At 34.8% G+C, this 20,350-nt stretch overlaps 1 protein-coding gene and 1 pseudogene across 3 annotated transcripts in view; both read left to right on the top strand.

The window, feature by feature from the left end:
• Window positions 1-20,350, top strand: part of LUZP2 (leucine zipper protein 2) — a 584,575-nt gene that overhangs the window by 322,971 nt on the left and 241,254 nt on the right. The window lies entirely within an intron of this gene.
• Window positions 3,848-5,172, top strand: LOC141584872 (non-histone chromosomal protein HMG-14 pseudogene; annotated as a pseudogene).

Consider the following 20,350-nt stretch of genomic DNA (forward strand, 5'->3'; position numbering starts at 1 on the left):
TCATTTATTTAAGCTTCTGACTGGATTTGCAGTGAACTTGATTCTGAAGGTCGGCAAATTCCAATACTTACACAACCTTTCCTGTAGATGTTATCTGATAAAATGAGGCTGAGAAATTTTAATCCTTTCTCTGCCAGTCTGTAGAATGGAATAAACAGTTTTTGAATCCAACTTCATACTCCAAAGCCCAATGTTATAGATAACTATAATAGTCAAAGTTAAAATTTTAATACTTCAATTTATTTAAAGTTCTTATGTAGTATTATTTTACAGGGCACATTGCAGGAATAAACCTATTTGGCCCATGCACTAATTGTAAAATTTAATTGTGTTTACTGTACAAGTTAGTCCTCCACCTTTTGTACTATTCAACATGTAGTTAAATATCCATATCCCTTAACTCCTGGTGTACTGGAGTCACACGTAACAAATCCCAGCCGTCAAATGTAAAATTAAGAAAAATATTTTTAGTTTAAATTCTATGTGTGTGTTTCAAGATTAGGTAATTCATTATATAAAATGGCAATAGCTATAATATAGAAAATTCTTCAAATACAATTAAAATATAAAAACTAATAGTTTATATCAATTTAGAGTTACCGTGGCTTAAATTAGAGTTAAACATTTAAATAATTTATAGTTATTTTTCTTTTGGAAGATAGATGAAGTCAGTTCATTTGGGAAACACAAATTGTTAATATGCTATTACTATCTGGTCATTGTCATGTTTTCATATTGAGAACATATGACATGGCTTACCTGGCAATGTGGAAATGTTTGATATATAATAAAAGAGATCTGCATTTCAATGTGAGCTCTATAATTGATTAAATGTATGATTTTAAAACTGTTTCATATCACTTTGCCAAAACAAAAAGTATAAATTAACAAGTAAATAATAAAATGTGTATTAGCTTGGGTAATTTTATTAATCTCAAGTTATTCAAATGCAGAGTGGGAAGAGATAACCTTATCTTTCAAATCTCCTGAGGAAACAAACTTGTTGAAGTGTTGCAAGTGATCATTGAGTCAGTTTCCTCTTTATTGCACACTCTTTCAGCATCCCATTCCATTCCCATTTCAGCATCTCACCTAAATCTGCTACCCCAGATTCCAGGGACATGTTTCCTCCTTCATCATACCTCCTATAAGTGCAAGTCTCACTTTGCCTTAGTGTAAACATACTTTAAGTCTATGGGGAAATGGGCTTCATAAGAATGGCATAACCAAATCTTAAGTTATGTAGGGAAGGAGTGAATAATGGAAGAGAAAGTTGTGAGAATTAGCCTTCTGAAAATGAGGGTTTTTAAACCCTAACTTAAAAAATGTTTTTAAATAATATTTGTTTCTCTATTTTCACCTGTAAAAAGGGATAAAATACATTTTTTTCTTTATGTATGTGTGTGTTTGTATGTGTGTGTGCTCCATTATGAAGTGGTTGGATTTGCTTAGGAGATCACTATACAAATGAATTATGATGATACAAAGGTATAAATAAAAACCTTACTCACTGCTGAAAAATACTTGGTACGTTACCTAGAATTTTCTTTTTATAGTTTTATAATGGGGAAAGATAGCTACTAATTCTTGTAATACTGCAAAAGCACAGTGAAGTCCAGAGATGTGTTTTTCCCCACTAAAAGACTGAGTAGCTGAGTAGCAGCATTCAACCTGCATGTAACTGCAGAGGACCGGTTAGGTTTACAAGTAGTTGTGTTCTAGGTAATGAACAGCCTTCTTTTTGTTTGTTTGTTTTACTGAAGTTACTGATATCCATTTAGTTTGTAGATTTCAGAATTGGGAACTACAGTTGTAAATCTGAGGAAGTTAAAGAAATCACTACATACATACATACATACATGTATGGGTCATTTTATGCAAATATTTACCCAGATTACTGTGCATTTTTACTGTCACATTTAGCATATAGGTTGAGCCATAGAATACTGCCATTTTTTGTAGGTCAGAAAGAATAAAATATTAGTGATTACATATGGCTCAATCTAATTGAAGAAATAAACACATCTGTTGTCAAAGATCTATGTAAAGATAATAGCCACTCTTTCTGGAGGGTATTCCACATAACATAGTTAATATATTAGGCCATTTTATTTAATTGCAAAACTGGTATTTGTTCATTCAGTCTGACAAATATTGTCTATCATGTGAAACAATATTTAACAGCACAGCAAATGTACCTGCTCTCATAAAGCTTATTTTCTTGTGGGTGGGATAAAAGTTCATACACAAGTAAGATAGGTCTATAGTGTGTTGTAAAATAAACAGTGGTATGGACAAAAATAAAGCAGAAAACAAGGATTTAATGTCAAGAACAGAGTTACAATTTAAAAAGATAATCTAGGAAGTCCTCAGAAGAATAAATAAGGTCACAAGGAATGAAGGGTAAGCCATGAGACTGTCTGAAGAAAGCCAGCAGTCATTATGCTCTGAAGAGGTACCAAGAATTGCTGTTACAGTGTATGCTCACTGTCACTGATTTGCCCTCAAACTGTGAGATGTGTCACTAGCAAGGTTGTAGCTCCTGTAACTCCCATTAGGTCTTCTCTTTAACTTCTGTGAATCTTGAATTGGGAGTTCAGGACAAACAGTATCAGTTTCTGCTGCAGGTCACATGCACCGTTGAGGTTACAGAAAATAAGAAATAAACATGGGCCTCAGTTTGTTCACGTGTTCCAGTTTGTTTTCATAGCCTTCAGGTTGTTATTGAAGGTTCCGTTTTATCCTTGCATCACTCTGTTTCACTTCCAGTTTTTTTAACTGACTGCTAGTCCTGCTACCCTACTGTGATTTGAGGTGAATCACCAGATTCAGAAGTGATAGACTTCCATAGATTTCTCTGCTACCCCCTTAGAATGCTGAAAGGTACATTACATTCCACATTCCATATCACTTGTACTGATTTTGCTTTTTAAATTTAACTAATACACTGAGCCACCCTTAATGGCCTCTGAAATGTAACATATCCAAACTGAGTTTCGGATATTGCTTCTAGCACAGATTTGCCAATCACTGCCTTATCTGACACAGTTAATGTCAACTTTATCCTCCTTGTTCAGCCCAAAATCATGAAGTAATCCTTTTTTTTTTTTCACTTTTATTTTAGTTTCAGGAGTACATGTGCAGGTTTGTTATATAGGTAAATCATGGGTTGCAGAGGTTTGATGTATAGATTATTTTACCACCCATGTAATAAACATAGTATCCAATAGGTAGTTTTTCAGTCTTGATGGTTCTCTGAGGCATAGCCCATATTCTATCTTTCTGGAAATTCTGCTGCTCTACCTTTAAAATATATTCAGTATGCAACCTTTCTTTCTTCCCTTCTAAAGCATTTTACTCTAGCTTAAAGGACTATCATGACCTACCTAGATTAGATAAGATTATCTGTAGGAATTAAGTACAGATAAAACACAGAAGAAATCCAAGGGCTACCCTGGTCTTCAAAGTTCAGGCAATGGAGCCAAGGAAACTAAGAAGGAACAGCCAGAGGGTGGAAAAAATGCAAGTGAATATAGAAACCTGAGAAACTATGTAAAACAAATGAAAAAGGTGGTTGAAGGAAGATAAAGTGATCATTTGCTATCTTACCCTATGATTGAAGAATTATTTCAGACAATATTGGCTGTTGGGTTTCATCAGTCTCTCTCCTGGGCATAAAAAAATAATGCATATTATATCCTGTCCTTATGGCATTTGATGGCAGAAATATATAAAATATGTCTTTGTTTTGTTTTGTTTTGTTTTTTGTTTTGTTTTGTTTTGAGACTGAGTTTCACTTTTGTTACCCAGCCTGGAGTGCAATGGTGCAATCTCGGCTCATCGCAACCTCTGACTCCTGGGTTCAGGCAATTCTCCTGCCTCAGCCTCCTGAGTAGCTGGGATTACAGGCATGCGCCACCATGCCCAGCTAATGTTTTGTATTTTTAGTAGAGACGGCGTTTCACCATGTTGACCAGGATGGTCTCGATCTCTTGACCTTGTGATCCACCTGCCTCGGCCTCCCAAAGTGCTGGGATTACAGGCTTGAGCCACCGCACCCGGCCTAAAATATGTTTTTTAATGTTATGATATGACAGTGCATTGCAGAATGATATTTGATGGAAACATAAAATTGTATACAACAAACATTTTTGTCTATATTTTTATGATACCTCAATGGCGTTCAGCGTCACCTTGAGATCCGTGTTTATTGAAAAGACAGGTCAGTCTAAAAGCTTGCAGTGAATTAAGAAATACATGGATCTGTCTTGTAAAAAAAGCTTCATTGGCAGTGGCCAGGCAGCCAGTTTCGAGAAGGCTTTCAGTGGGCTGTGGCCCACAGGCACCTGGCATGAGCCCTCCCCACAGCCAGGATGCTCAAGAGGAAGGTCCTCTCCTTCAAATGGGCCACCAAGGAAGAGCCCAGGAGGAAACTGGCATGGTTGTCAGTGAAACCTCCTGCAAAAGTGGAAGCAAAGCTGAAAAAGGCAGCAGCAAAGGATAAATCCTCAGACAAAAAATGCAAACAAAAGGGAAAACGGGAGCAGAGGGAAACCAGGCTGAAGTGGCTAACCAAGAAACTAAAGATTTACCTGCAGAAAACGGGGAAATCAAAACTGAGGAGAGTCCAGCCTCTGATGAAGCAGGAGAGAAAGAAGCCAAGTCTGGTTAATACCATATACTATGTCTTATCAGTGGTCCCTGTATCCCTTCTTGTACAGTCCAGAGGAATATTTTTATCAACTATTTTGTAAATGCAAGTTTTTAGTAGCTCTAGAAACATGTTTAAGAAGGAATGAATCCCACTTCATCCCATTTTTTAAGTGTAAATGCTTTTTTTAAGAGGTGAAATCATTTTTTTCTTTTTTTTTTAAATTATACTTTAAGTTCTGGGGTACATATGCAGATCGTGCAAGATTGTTACATAGGTATATGCATGCCATGGTGGTTTACTGCCTCCATCCCCCCGCCTCTCCATCACCTACATCAGCCATTTCTCCTAATGTTACCCCTCCCTAATCCCCCCAACCACTGCTATCCCTCCCCTAGGCCCTCACCACCTGCAACAGGCCCTAGTGTTTGATGTTCCCCTCCCTGTGTTCACGTGTTCTCCTTGCTCAACAACCCGCCTATGAGTGAGAACATGCTGTTTTCTTTCTTTCTTTTTTTTCTGTTCTTGTGTCAGTTTGCTGAGAATTATGGTTTCCAGTTACATACATGTCCCTACAAAGTACATGAACTCATCTTTTTTCTTATGGCTGCATAGTATTCCATGGTGTATATGTGCCACATTTTCTTTATCCAGTCTATCATTGATGGGCATTTGGGTTGGTTCCAAGTCTTTGCTGTTGTAAACAGTGCCACAGTGAACATATGTGTGCATGTGTCTTTATAATAGAACAATTTATAATCCTTTGGGTATATACCCAATAATGGGATTGCTGGGTCAAATGGTACTTCTATTTCTAGATCCTTGAGGAATTGCCACACTGTCTTCCACAATGATTGAACTAACTTGCACTCCCACCAACAGTATAAAAGTATTCTTATTTCTCCAAGTATTATATCCTCTCCAGCATCTGTTGTCTCCAGATTTTATAATGATCGTCATTCTAACTGGCATGGAAATGATATCTCAATGTGATTTTGATTTGCATTTCTCTAATGACCAGTGATGATGAGCATTTTTTCATATGTTTGTTGGCTGCATAAATGTCTTCTTTTGAGAAATGTCTGTTCATATACTTTGCCTAGTTTTTGATGGAGTTTTTTTTTCTTGTAAATTTGTTTACATTCTTTGTAGATTCTAGATATTAGTCCTTCGTGATATGGGTAGACTGCAAAAATTTTTTTCCCATTCTTTTGGTTGCTGGTTCACTCTAATAATAGTTTCTTTTGCTATGCAGAAGCTCTTAAGTTTAATTAGATCCCATTTGTCTATTATGGCTTGTGTTGCCATTGCTTTTGGTGTTTTAGTCATGAAGTTCTTGCCTATGCCTATGTCCTGAATGGAAACAAATGGAAATTATTTGCTGGTTGTTTATTTTTTGGTACAACCAAAAATAGTGTGAGATATTGAATTATGGGAGGTTTTGACTGTCTCGTTTGTCAGCTTAACCATTCCATAGATGGGGTTTAGTTTTTATATCCTGTAATACAAAGCATATTAAATGGCAGTATGGAGTCAGTCCTACATTTAATGTCTTGAATATTTTAAATCAATTCTATTCCCATGTTGTTTTTTAGTAGAATTGTTTCCTAAGGTAAACCACTCCTTGAATGTGGTTCTGCCTGTCAGAATTGTATGCACTCTGTACCATCTTTGGTTGTGGAAGTCCTGATTTCCTAATAACTTCTTTACTGTGCTGTGAATAAAATTTGAATATGTAGTGTACATGCTATTCAGTTGTGAATTGAAGGGAGGTATGAAACAGCTTATCAATATATGAAGATACAGGTACTTGATAGCCTCTTAAGGAAAATTTGTTTCCAAATTTTAATCTGGAAAGTCATTGGAATAACTTTTTAAAAGAAATACATTGCTTTTTAGATTTTTGTTGCATATGTTAAGAATTGGGTACAATCAAAATGTCTGTACTGATCCTCAACAAATAAAATCTCTATTATGAAAGAAAAAGAAGCTTCTTCAATTCTCCTTCTGCTTCTCTGCTCACTGTTTGCTAGTAAATACATATTCTAACAACTCAAGCCCCTTGAAATATCAATAAGAACTTGCCAGTTGCTGTACACTTAAAGTAACTGATTATTGATTGAACTTTTTTTTCCATATTCCCCAGAAAAGCCACTTGACCTCTCTTTGCTCTTTAAAAATAGGGCTAAATTATTTCTTAGCACATGCAATAATGTAAATGTTGGTAAAATAACATAAATAAAGCTATTTAAATGTTTTAGAAAAAAATGAAAATAGATTCTTCCTGTGAGTTTGTAAGAATTAGGTATGAAGGGCGATATTGTATGTACTTTGCTAAATGTTTTTCGTTTGTTTTATGTTTTGAACTGCAAAAAGAACCAAATGATATATTGTTGCCTAACCAAGGAATTAAGGAAAATGGCATCCACTGTCAGAGAAATCTCTAGTAAACAGACGATGCTTTCATACAGGCTGAATAGGCATTTTCACATCTTAAAGATGCACGTGGAATTCGTAAGTACAGGAAACCTGATGATCTGGCTCCTTGGAAAACAACTTTCATCTTTTGTCCTAGTTTTTGATTCACTTAATAGCATGCCACTCATACTGAATGACTGGGGGTCACTCTAGTCTTTTCCTTCTTTACTCACTACATTCAGTCTTTCTCTAAATTTTATCTGCTCTTCCTCTGAAGAATCTTGGTAATCAGTTTTGTCCACATTGATATTGTTTTATTTCAGACTGACGTCATTCTCTCATGTAAAATTAGGTCATCATCTCCCATCTTATCTTCTGAACAAGAGTCTTATAGTTCTCTATTCTTTCCTCAGTATGCACAGAATACAAATTCCTTTCTTGTCTGGTACTTCTTGCTTCTCTCCAATTATATTCCTGTCACTTCCTAAATAGAGCCTGTATTAGGCTGTTGTTGCATTGCTGTAAATAAATACCTGAGACAAGGTAATGTATAAAGAAAATAGGTTTAATTGGCTCATGGTTCTGCAGCCTGTACAGAAAACATAGTGGCCTCTGCTTCTGGGAGGCCTCAGGAAGCTTCCAGGCATGGCAGAAGGCAAAGGGGGAGCAAGTACATCACATGGCAAGAATGGAGCCAGAGAGAGTGGGGTGTGGGGTGGGGAAGTGGTACTACCCACTTTGAAACAACCAGATCTTGTGTGAACTCAGAGCAAGAGCTGACTTATCAACAAGGGGATGGCCCAAGCTATTCATGATGGATCCACCCCCATGATCCCAACACCTCCCACCAGGTCCTACCTCCAAGACTGGAGATTACATTTCAACAGGGGATTTCGGTAAGGACAAATATCCAAACTTTATCAGAGCCTTTGCTCCAGACATGCTAAATTACTTAATGCTGTGATGCACCTCTAACTTAAATGTTTATTCTATGAGCTGCCCCTCCCTTCTCTACCTGGGAGGCAGAATAGAATAGTGGTCAATGATCACACAAGCTTATGTTCAAATTCTAACCTTTCAGTACATGATGATGAGCAAAGTTCAGAACTTCTCTGCACCTCAGTTTTTCATGTACAAACTGGAAATAATAACAAGACCTACTTCAGTGGCTATCTTGAGAATTAAAAGAGATTATTAATATTTGTAAGGCACTTAACACAGTGCCTTGTACACAGTGAGCAACTGGTAGTGTTAGCTGTTATTATATTTGCCCAATTCCAATTTATACTTTGTATAAGTTAAAACTTGCTTATTTATTCTCTGTAGAAACTTTACTACCGTCTTTCTCTTTTTATCTTAGGAGAATTAATAACTTCCTCTTTTGCCCTAACTTTTCCTTATCTATTATTTTAGAGAATAATTCTGACACATAATAAAATTATTTGTTTATATATGTTCCTTGTTCACTGGACTGTGAAAAATTATTTCTTCATCCTTGTTCCTTGTTTTTCCTGTATAGATCTTAGAACATAACAAGTACGTCATGAATATGTATTGAAGGGATGAATGACAAGTGAGATCAAGTGGTTTCTGCCATTAAAAAAAAAAACAAAGATAAAAGAGAAGACTACATTTTTATTCCTAGAGAGTATGGATATGGTCCTTGAGGGCTTTATGAAAGAGTCTTCCTTCTGATATATGTAAATGCTTTCTTTCCTTGTGCTCTGAAATGAATTTTCTATGGAGAACATCTCTTTTCCTTTAAGTTTTACTTCTAGAGAATGTCCTCCCCCTATTGCAAATGGTTTCTTTATTGACCCACAAAGCTAAAGTCCCAGATGGCTTAATGTAGGTACACCTTCATATACTCACAAGAAGAGATTTAAATCCTAGTGTGTTAGGATTTTCTCATTGTTATTAAAGAATCAATATGAAAGCAAAATTGATTATTATTATATTAAGTGGAATATCATATACTACATTGATTCACTAGGTTGAGAATGGGAAACTGAATCTTTGTTGCTAAAATGTAGGTTTTAATTTAAAGTAAAAAGATGTTCAATTATTCATAATTAAACCCCCATATTCAAATTTTCCTATAAATAAATCTATATCATTTTTTGGTAATATAATTGCAAAATACAAATTTATGACAAATTTAAATAATAGTACTGTGAATGAATCATCTATTTTAATTTTTATACACAATATTGTTCTTACTCTTTCTATAATTATTTTTATATTGGCCTTGATGTATAATGAAAGATATTACAAATTATATCTCAAATGATAATTGAAAGTTTAAATAAGGAGTTCATCTTTAGACATTTTGAGGAGTGGCCGTGAAATTGGATGTTTTAATAACTTCATACTTGTCTTTAGTGAGGAATTTTAAGAAGTTACCAATAAAAATCATTTACCTTGATAATATAACTCTCCAAGCTACTGGGGACATATAAATAAGAGTTGAAAGTAGACTGATTCCAGAAGATTCTTGCTTTTTCCTGACCAGCCTTTAGCAGTGTAAAGCAGTAGTATATCTTTTGAAGTAAGAACAAATGGGTTTGTTTTTGGCCTCCAGACCTCTCAGCCTCCACTTTTCTCAGGGAACCAATTTCCTTGGAAAGCTGACCTAACTCTTCATTGTGGGTTTTCAGGTGTAAAATGCTCTGAGGGTCATTGAAGTAGCTTGTCAAAATGCCCTCTAGAGAGTAGTGATCTCAATCTCCATCCCAGAATGAGCAACAGTCAGAGCCATAGGGTGAAATCCAGATGTACTTAAAACATTTGATTACCAAATGAAGTACAACGGAGCATGTGCCAGGTGGGAATGCTGAAGTCTCGATTCAGAATTGGGGTTGGTTTGTATTAGTGTATCTGTTTCATCTCTCCTTTTCTTTCTAAAAAAAAAAAAATTGATGGCATTATAAGCCTGCCATTTTTGTATGATTGGTGACTTACGTAAACTTTATAAGCCTCAGTTTTCTTTACGTAAGAAGGAAAAGAAGGATATCATGTTTAACTTTTATAATGATGAAAAGTAATCTTGTGAATCTCCTAGTCCCATGCCTGGCCTACAGTAAGCACACCCCACGTGGTAGTTAGAATGATCTGAACAAGTCATTTTCCTCTTTGAGGCTTTTTCTCCTCTGTAATATGGTGACTGGACCATCTTGTCTCTAAAATCTTTTTTATTTTTCATCTTTAATAGTCTATATCTCTCTGAAAGTGTCACCTCAACAGTAAAAGCTTAGATTATAGTAACATATGATAAATGAGATGATAATTGAGCTCCTTAAAGCACAATTAGGATGTGAAAAAATGTAGTCATGCTTATCCAGGATAAGAGCTCAGGAAAGATTTAGTGGCACTTACAGAATTGAAATGTTGGAAAAAATATTTTGATCTCATTTAATAATGCTAATTATATATACTAATATATTAATATGTAATCTTGTCCCAACCAAATATTTATTTTAGTTGATGTTATAAGGTCAGATATCTGGATTCAGGATTTTCTTTGTCATTTAGTAATTTGGTAAGCACCATGTTAAGTGGTTTACAAACATTAGTTATTTCACTTAATTCTCATGACAGCCTTACTGAGGTAGGTACTATTATTGTTTCGATTGTGCAGATGACAAGTAACATACAAGATATGTAGGTAACTCAGTTTTTGAAGTGATGTTCTCATTCTTTTTCTGGGTGGTATGTTTGAAACTTTTTTTAGTATTTGATATTAACTGTATTTATATTTTGGCCAAAAGTAAGCATGAAAGAATACATTTTTTAATGTTCCATTACATATTTTAAGACATAACCCATTACCCTCAAGGATTAAATTTAGAAGAATAAATTCTTTTAAAAAATAATTTGAGAACAGCTTCAGTAGTTTTGTCCTATGAAGTCAGATATCTGGATTTAGAGTTAGGAATCATTCATGGATAATTTGATTATAACAATGCTCCTCTAAGGATCATTTCCATCATCTATAAAACAGAAATAATAATGTATCAATTGGACCTGCTTTATTATGAGCACTACATGAATGCTGTCACTAATAACAACAATCATGTATCTAGAGATGCATCAAAGTGAATAATAACTAAGATATTTCACACCAGGTGCTAGATTTAGGCAAAAACTCTAATTTGTATAGTACTCTTGAAAGGTATATCAAAAGCATACAGTATTTCTAGTTGTCTCATGGTTGAGTTGGGTAAATATCTTATATGAAGGTATATAACTCCCTAATTTACAAATGAGGAGCAGTCACAGAGAGGTACAATAGCCCATTGAAAATTATATAATTAAATAAATGAAAGAGTCAGAATCTGAAACCCAAATTTCAACAGATCTGTTGGTCTTCAAAACCCATGATTTCCAATTAATCTACAAATATTAGGAATACGAGTTTTTGAAAAAACAAAGCTAATTTTCCAAATTCTCTGGTAGTAAGAATTCACTTTCCTCAAAGTAGATGATCAAACTGAGGGGTTGGTACTTTTCCTAATCTATGGTTCAAGGTTCAGATCTGTCCTCAACAAGGACATGGCAGTCATGTTCAATTGTACAGTGACATGCAGTAAAAATAATTGTTGAGGAAATGGAATTAGCAAGTACATCACAATTCCTCGTACCAGTTACTTTTCTCTTTCCAAGTGGTAGCCTGTCATACACTGTATAATATTTTCATGTATTATGAACATATCTTCCAACTCATTTTTGCAAATATGTAGATAATAAAATTTATTAGTTTTTTTGTTGCTACTGGCAGATTGCATATGCTTATGAATTTGTGCTTTAGAAATATAGCGGGCATCGGCCATCTTATAATCAAATAAAATATTTAGACACCAGGCTAGAAAATTCTCCAAGCTCTTTGGGTTTCAGAAATTTGATTTTTTAAAAACAACTTTGGCTCTATCTCTTTGAACCGATTGGCAAAATAAAGTAAGCTGTGAGTGGAACATTTTCAAAAAATATATTTGCACATATATGACAAGATGGATGATCTGTCTTTCAGTTAGATGATGTTTAGGTTCCTTGCATCAAGAAGGAAGGCTTAAATAGGGAAGTTTTCTTTGCTTTTATGAGAATGTTTAATTAAATTTTTTAGCCAAGTTGAAAATTGATGGGCACGTTTTGTTTCTGTACCACAGCTAATAAATGAGTTTTTAGATATTGGCATGGTCCTGGAAACTTGACATGTCACTTATTCTTCTGACTTTAATAAGCAGTGTCCTAGAGGTAGAATGTGAAGCATGGGTGGGTCTGCAATTCTCATAAATCATCTATGTTGAAAGCATGTGTATTAATCTTTACAAGCAAAATCCAGAGGCTTTAAACTTTCAATTTTTTTTAAAAAGGTCAGAAGTTAGCAAAAAATATATGAGAAATTATGAGAAGTTTTACTTTGTCATCTATTTGTTTATTCAACAAATATTTACTGTGAGATTTTTATGCATCATGCTCTGTGTTATGCAAGGGACATTTCTCCTGCTTATCCATACAAGCTCAACTTAAACATCACTTTCACAGAGAAGTCTTCATGACCCCTTATTTGGCTTGATCCCTTGCAATATATTCTTATATATTTTTAACTCCTAATCACATATTTTATTGTTATTAATTTACATAATGTCTATCTTATCTAATTGTCTGTAAGTTAACAGAGACCAAAAGCCACATCTGTTCTGCTAATTAATTTAACTATAATGTTCATAGAAGGAGCTTAATATTTTTGAATACATTAAACAAGCATCCATAAAAGTAATTTTTAAAAACTCAAAATACTATTAATCTTATGTTTAATAATATTTTGTTTAAAACTATAACAGATATACAGGGAAGACACAATCTGGGTGCCTGGGAATATCAAGGCTTCATGGGGTTGGTGACTGAGAAAATATTTGTTTGTTACTGAGCAGTAAAGAGAAGGGAGGCAAATGTAACAGGGAAGTGAAGGAAAGTCATCTAGCACAGGATGTTTGGAAAATTGCAAGCTGCAGCAAAGAGTGTGGTATAGTTTGCCAGGAAATGATTTTAGACAAGTGGTAGGAACTAGCTTTTGAAAAGCCCTCCATAATACCGATGGGATTTTTATTTGTGTTCTTGTTAATGGGAAGATTTTGAGAAATTGTAAGCAAGAGAATGATAGGATTTAATGTCTATGTGAGGAAAAACACTGGTAGTGGACTTTGAGGAACAGCTGCTTGTAGCCTCAAATATCTACATTATATATCTGGGATATTTGGAAGATTTGGTGATTTAGACATTTCTGTTGACATATATGCCCAGAAATCTTTATAGGAATATATATTTATAATTATGTCTGAAGTTCAAAACTTTTCTGTTTTTTGAAATATATTTTCTAGTGCTTTATCAATTCACCGTTTTGAATTCGTTTTCACATTTTACATTTTACAGACCACAAAACATTCATAGTATACAGTGTGATTCTGTTAATCAAATTTGTATCACCAACTGAAGGCTAGATTTTCCATTCACACATTCATCACAGATTTTTTTTATCACGATAACTGATAAGAGACTAGTTATTTTTTTAGGAAGCAATAGTATACATTGGAGAGTTAAGTTTCACAGTTTTGTAACATTTAAATGTTTCTATAGTAATTTTCCCACAATGAGTTTCTTCCTTTTATGAGCAAAAGATGCTAGGCACAGAAAATGAAAGTGACAATTTCTTACTTTATGTTATAGGTGTTAAATTATAATTATTCATGCATTTTATTCATTGGAGAGGAAAACTATATGAAGGAATCATGGCAATTGAGAGTGAGAGTGAATCTAATTCACTCTTCTGACATTTACTGAGTGTTTGATATACACAAAAAAAGTAACAGTCTGTGTGTACGCTCAAGGGATTTTTAGCCTAGTGAGACAAAGGGAAAAAAAATCTTTGAAATAAAGTGTGAAAATTGTTATAATAGGTGAATGCATACAGTGAAAAAAGAGCACTTAGTCTATAGACTTTAGATAATATTTCATCAAGGAGCTGGCACTGGTGCCATGTCATGGGCACTCACAGGAGCTCATGGCGCAGAGCCTGAGCCTGCAAGGAAGCAACAGAGAAGAGCATGTTTGATACTATGGGCAGAAGAAAACCCATGTCACTTTTAAGGAAGCATTGAGGTGTGTTAGTGTGAATGTGTGTGGTGGGGAAAGACACTGGTTCAAGAAGTCCCAGGAAAGAAATAAGAAATAAGAAGACAAAGTTAATTTTGAGCCAGAGTTTCTGTAAATCCACCAGACAGTTCGGCATAAGGGATGACCTTGTTTAGATTTGTTTTAGAAAGGGTAATTTCATACTCATATGGGATGGATTAAGAGGAAAATAAACTGGTGACAAGACCTGAAAAATAATAAATGTAGATGATTGACAGTAGAATTAGGGGAAAACATAAGGACTTGAAAGTCATTTCCAAGATTAATGACTCACTGGATAAGGGAATGTGGGAAAATGGCGGCAAAAATGATTTAGAGATTGCTCAAATCTTTGGATTTGGGTGTTACTGTGTTATGTCACAGTCCAAGACCAGAGGACGTGTATTAAAATAAGTCTGCCTGATGATGTGGAAGGCATAGTATAAGACGACTTGGAAGTCACCTAGACATGTCTCCTTTTCAGATGCTGTAGTCTATTCCATCAGAGAGAGACTTTTTGAGGTTCAACAATTAGTGGCGACTTCAGTGGATGACTTGAGCCTGGTCAACATATATGAACAGTCAGAATCATGTTTCACATTGCAGATAATCAATGGATCTGCAAAACAACAAATTGGAGTACAGAATATTTTGGAAGCTCTTTTCAAGAGTGTTATTAGGAAAAATTATTTATCAAAATCACTGTCTTATATTTTAACAAGATGCAGTCTTAAAAATTAGCACAATTTAAAAAGCAAATGTAACAGTGATAGCATATAGTTAGTCTTACACAATTGTCTTCTTTTGGGGTAAGGGGTGATTTACCAAACGTTTAGCTAGTTTAACTGTCCTCTTAATTAGCATTTTTTGTGATATGTGGTACCCACAAATATACACATTCCTCAACATTGGTGCCTAGAACACAGTGCATTTTCAATTACTACGTGTAGGATGAACGGATGCATGTGTAAATGAGCAAGTAAATTGAGTTCTCCAGATGCTATCTTCAGATCAGTAAGTCAATAGCATTTTGAGTTCTAAACCTTAACACCTTATTAAGATATATGTCTATTAACTAGTTTATCCACTTCATTATAGTTTCAGCTAATACTGAGCTAGTATATTACCTTTTTCTCACACTATTCTCCAACTCATCTTGACCTTAGATGTTGCCTCATGCTGTTAAGTAAGATTTACGTTAGTAAACATAACTTTGAGTAGTTTTTATGTGGAACCAGCTGATTTCTGTCTTCTATCTGTTACTGGCCTCCTTGGAGTTAAAACTGCTTTTAATGCAGATTTTCTTCCTGCACATTTTAAAAAGTATGATATGAGGTAAAAATATACATATTTTTTCAGGTACTTTGTGTAATTGAAAAACAGCTAAGAAAGTGATGGGAACTGTAGATGAGGTATAAAGATGTATAGCAGACCGCAGTCCTTCCAAATTTTTTTCACTGGATGACATATTAAAAATGATGACATTATAAGCCAGAAATATTAATATATATATATAGAAAAGCTTTTGATATTTTAATAAAATAATGGAATATGAATTCTTTAGTAACACTAACTTCTGTTCATGTCCAGTATAATGGTGAATTTTTTTGTGTGTGACTATTGACAGTTTACTTAATAGTACTCAGGGGTTTTTTTGGCCTTTGATGAAATTGGGTTTGGATATGTTCTTTATGAATTGTCATGAGAATTAAATGTAAAAGCATTGTACAGATACCTTGTGCAGTGTAGCATAGAGTGAATCTTCAGTGGATAATATTTTTCTACTGAAAGATTATTTCCCCTACTATGGAAGTCTAAAGTCAAATGATGGTCTTTTTTATTTTCTTTTTCATTTCTGTGATCTGCTAATATTTATCACTGACTGTCATTTTCTTTTCTTTCCTGAGCTGAATGGATCCTAAGAAGTTTTTGTTGCTACTTTTAAACTTCTGAGCACCAGCTATACCACACATAGGTGTACCACTCCCTTAGATTTCCCTCCTTGCATATTTTGTATGTATTTTTTTGTGGCACATTCTCACCACTGGTGTGTAGGTGTGAGTGTGTGTTCATTTTGTGTGCACAGTAGATTAAAGTCCTTCTTTAAATGAAATTCATTTTACTTAAGAGTGTTAGCTTTAATTTTTTTGTAAGAATGTCATTTACACATTACCCATTCTTTATGATGGTGATTGTTCTTTTAGGGTCCTAAATTGCAGGAATCCAGTGCTGCCTTCTCTTTCCTAATGACATTCACATGTGCATGACTTTATTCATCCAGGGTTTTGCATTTCTGCCTCCCTGACTTGTTTTACCTAGTGTTTGGATTTCCGTCTAGGGTAGTATTTCTCAATATTGCTTCTCATTCATTTTGAGATATAAATGAACATGATTTTAAAAAATCTGTAACATGATTTAGAAAATAATAATTTCCTACACTTAGGTGAATGATGTTTTCAGTAGCACTAACCGTGGTTAATATGACATTCTTAATTATCGTTTGCCTGTATTCAAGCTGTAAAATTTATATCACAAAATTCGTTTTCTTCATTTTTTGTATAAGTGAAGAAAACTTGAAATCATATATTAGTTAAAATCATTCATATATTCAGCAAATATTTGTATGTATTTCCAATACATGTCAGAAACTATTATGGAGCTGGAAATACAATGAAGAACTAGCCAGACAATGTCTATGTTCTCATGGGGCTTATACTGCGACAAGAATTTCATGTGTTGATAAATGCAATGAAGTTAATACAGTAAGGTTAGGTGATACACAACAGTCAGTGGGAGCAGTTGTTGTAGCAGGTGTCTCTAACATGCTGCAACATTTTAGCTGAATTCCAAATAATGAAAAGTAGGTAAACATTGAAATTTGTGGCATGAGAGTTTCAGGAAAATTAAAAGCAAGTCCAAAGGCACTGAGGTTTAAAGTCTTGATGTGTTTTAGGAATGTCTTTGTGACTGGAGAGTAGTGGACAAAAAGGGAATAGAAAATAAATGAATTCAGAAAAAAAGAGACAGATTTGGGCCATAGAAGACCTTGGAAGCCAAAGAAATAAAATTTGACTTATATTGAGTATAATATAAAATATTCAAGAATTGTAAGCAGGCCTGTAATATAATCAGATTTGCATTAACAAAATTATTCTACCCATTTGTGAAGAATGGATTATTGAGGGGCAGTAGGGGATGCAATAGGTCCAAGCTGGCGACTTTGGCAATATTCCAGGTGAGAAAGACAGTGCCTTCAGCTATGTCAGCAATAGTGAAGATGAAGAAAACTGACAATATTGTTGAGATCGAATCCACAGCTATAATGCAGATATTAAAGGGATATATAAAATACGATTTTCCCTAAGTTTGTAGGTTTAGAAAATGAGTGGTACTACTTACTGTGATAGGAATAACTTGGAGTTATTTTTCTTAGGGAAAACATGCAATATTTGAGAAGGAACCATAAAGACAACTTGGAAGATATTAGTTACAGTTTTTATTCTGTCTTAATAAACAGTGAGCTAAGAAGTAAGTCACAAAATTATACTGATCTTAGTTTCATCATGTGAACTTGTTTACGTGGTTGTAGAATTTGCTTCCAAATCTAAAGTCTTATAATATTATAGAAATTGAATAAATTAAAAATTCCCCCAATAAAGCCTTACATATTTTATATAATCATCTGTTTCTTAGAAATTAAATATATCCTTTTTCTGATATTTTAATATATGAATAATATGCTTTTGAACATCTCATTTTGTGTTCATCCATGGTACCATGTTATTGAACAATAAATCACTATCAATTATTAACTAAAATATTGACAAAATAAATTACAAACTGTTTTACATTTTTATGCCAAATAAACTTTTTGCTTACTATATATTATCCCTTTGTTAATGAAACTATAGTCTCTATATTTCATATTAGCTTTATCCAGTGAAACAATGTAAGATCTGCTGCTTGGAAGACATAAACACAAACATACATGCAAATCTACATACACACCCACTTCAAGGCAGAATTTTTAGGTTTATTAATTTTATCCAAGATATTTAGTGTAAGGTGACATCTAGCTTTTTAAATATATTTAATTCTAATGTAAATACTCAGTTTACAAATATATATGTTTCTGTAACCAGCGGATGGGGCACAGGCGCTTAGCTCCCTCCCCGTGGATTGCCAAAAATGTGACAGGGGACAAGCAGAGCTGCGGGGGTGTCCCAAAGATGCTTCCAGTTTTCCCAATCAGATGTGCCCAGGTTCTTGGCCTCTCTTTGCCCCAAGAATGGGGAAGGGGCCCTGGAGGTGTGGTGCCATTTATATAAATATCATGGACCCAGAGTTTACCAAAGAGCGATTTATTAGGCAGAGAGAGAGAGAGAAAGAGAGGAGAGAGTGAGAGCTCCCACACCTGGGAGGGGAATCCGGAGGGAATACCTGAACAGGTAAGGGGCAGGGCCATTTTTACCCGGGAGTTATTCCCCTCCCCCATTCATATTATCGTTCAATGAGAGGAGTTCTTTCAAACTTCTGTTGGAGTGATTGATCTCTGACTCTGTTACTGGGTTGGCTGCTAGAGCCCCCTCCTCCCAAAACTTTTCGCTGGCTTTTTATACAAAGGAGCTCACCTGGAATTTCTACCTAGCCCATGAGCCAGAAAGTCAGATAAAGTACTCTAGGTTCCCGGATGGGGACATGGATGCAGGCATAGAGCTGGGAAGTTCCTGCCTTTGAAACCACGCTCCTTGTGGACTCAGTTTTCCTTAACACAGTTGCTCATTTCCATGAACTATCTGTTAAAAACGGTGTGAGAAAGTGTATATTCCTCCTACATTTGTACTTCATTAAAGGAGATAATTTAGCAAGAAAACTTGTATTGTTATAATATAGCTTTCCCAAGATGATCCCAGTATCAATATCAATCGTCCCAAATTGAAAGCCCTCTCCTTTTTTTCTTAGTTTTTGTTTGTTTTTTTAATTTATTTGTTTTACTTTAGGTGCATATTATATCTGGCATTTCTCCCCATGTTATCCCTCCCCACCCTCCCCTCCCTCCCTACCCACTGCTATCTCTCCTTTGCCCTCCCAACTGTCCCCAGTGTGTGATGCTCCTCTCCCTGAGTTCACATGTTCTCATTGTTCAACACAAGCCTATGAGTGAGAACATGCAGTGTTTGACTTTCTGTTGTTGTGTCAGTTTGCTGAGAATGATGGTTTCTAGATTCATCCAAGTCCCTACAAAGGACATGAACTCATTATTTTTTATGGCTGCATAGTATTCCATGGTGTATGTATACCACATTTTCATTGTCCAGTCTATCATTGATAGGCATTTGGGTTGGTTCCAGATCTTTGCTATTGTATGCAGGGCTGCAATGAACATATGTGTGCATGTGTCTTTATAAGAGAAGGATTTATAGTTCTTTGGGTAGAAAGCCCACTTTCAATTCACTTTGTCCTCCATTTTCCTCCCTTCCCCATTTTTCCCATCTTCTGATCCCCTCTCCTCCTGCTTTCCTCACTTGGTCTCTCAGAAAACTGCATTTACTCAGGTCTTCACTGTCTTTGTACACAATTCCCTTTTTATAAAGACACTAGATTTGATACTGTTCTTGTTCTTGAATTAACATGATTCAAAATTATTTTAAATAAAGTATGAGTAGGGTCTCAAGGTGAAAGAAAGTGACTCTTTTTCAAAAAATAAGGAGAATATTTAAGAAAAACTATAAATTTGTCTTGGGTGAGGACGTTTTCCATGCTCATGAATTTTAAAATATGATGGTTTTTTATTTACTTATTTCATAGAAATCCCACAAGCTTCCCTCACCACCCCCTGATTTTTCTCCCTCTTTAATGGGATCAGTAGTATGGAAGACTGCTATATATTTTGGAATAGATTCCATTTTCCCTATTGATAAGAAAAATAGTTTGTGACTCCACTATTACTGAAGTGGATTTTTAAAAATTATAATAAAAGTTAATTTTAGGGAACAGTTTAGGACTTTTGGGTTTTTCAGCACATCTTGCTTGTATTACTAAACTGATGCTCTGTAATTATAGTCTTATAGATCTTGAGTGAGATATAACAATTGTGTTCCTTTGAGACGCAGG

The sequence above is a fragment of the Saimiri boliviensis genome, chromosome 6 (assembly GCF_048565385.1).
Source record: "Saimiri boliviensis isolate mSaiBol1 chromosome 6, mSaiBol1.pri, whole genome shotgun sequence".
Classification (NCBI taxonomy): domain Eukaryota; kingdom Metazoa; phylum Chordata; class Mammalia; order Primates; family Cebidae; genus Saimiri; species Saimiri boliviensis.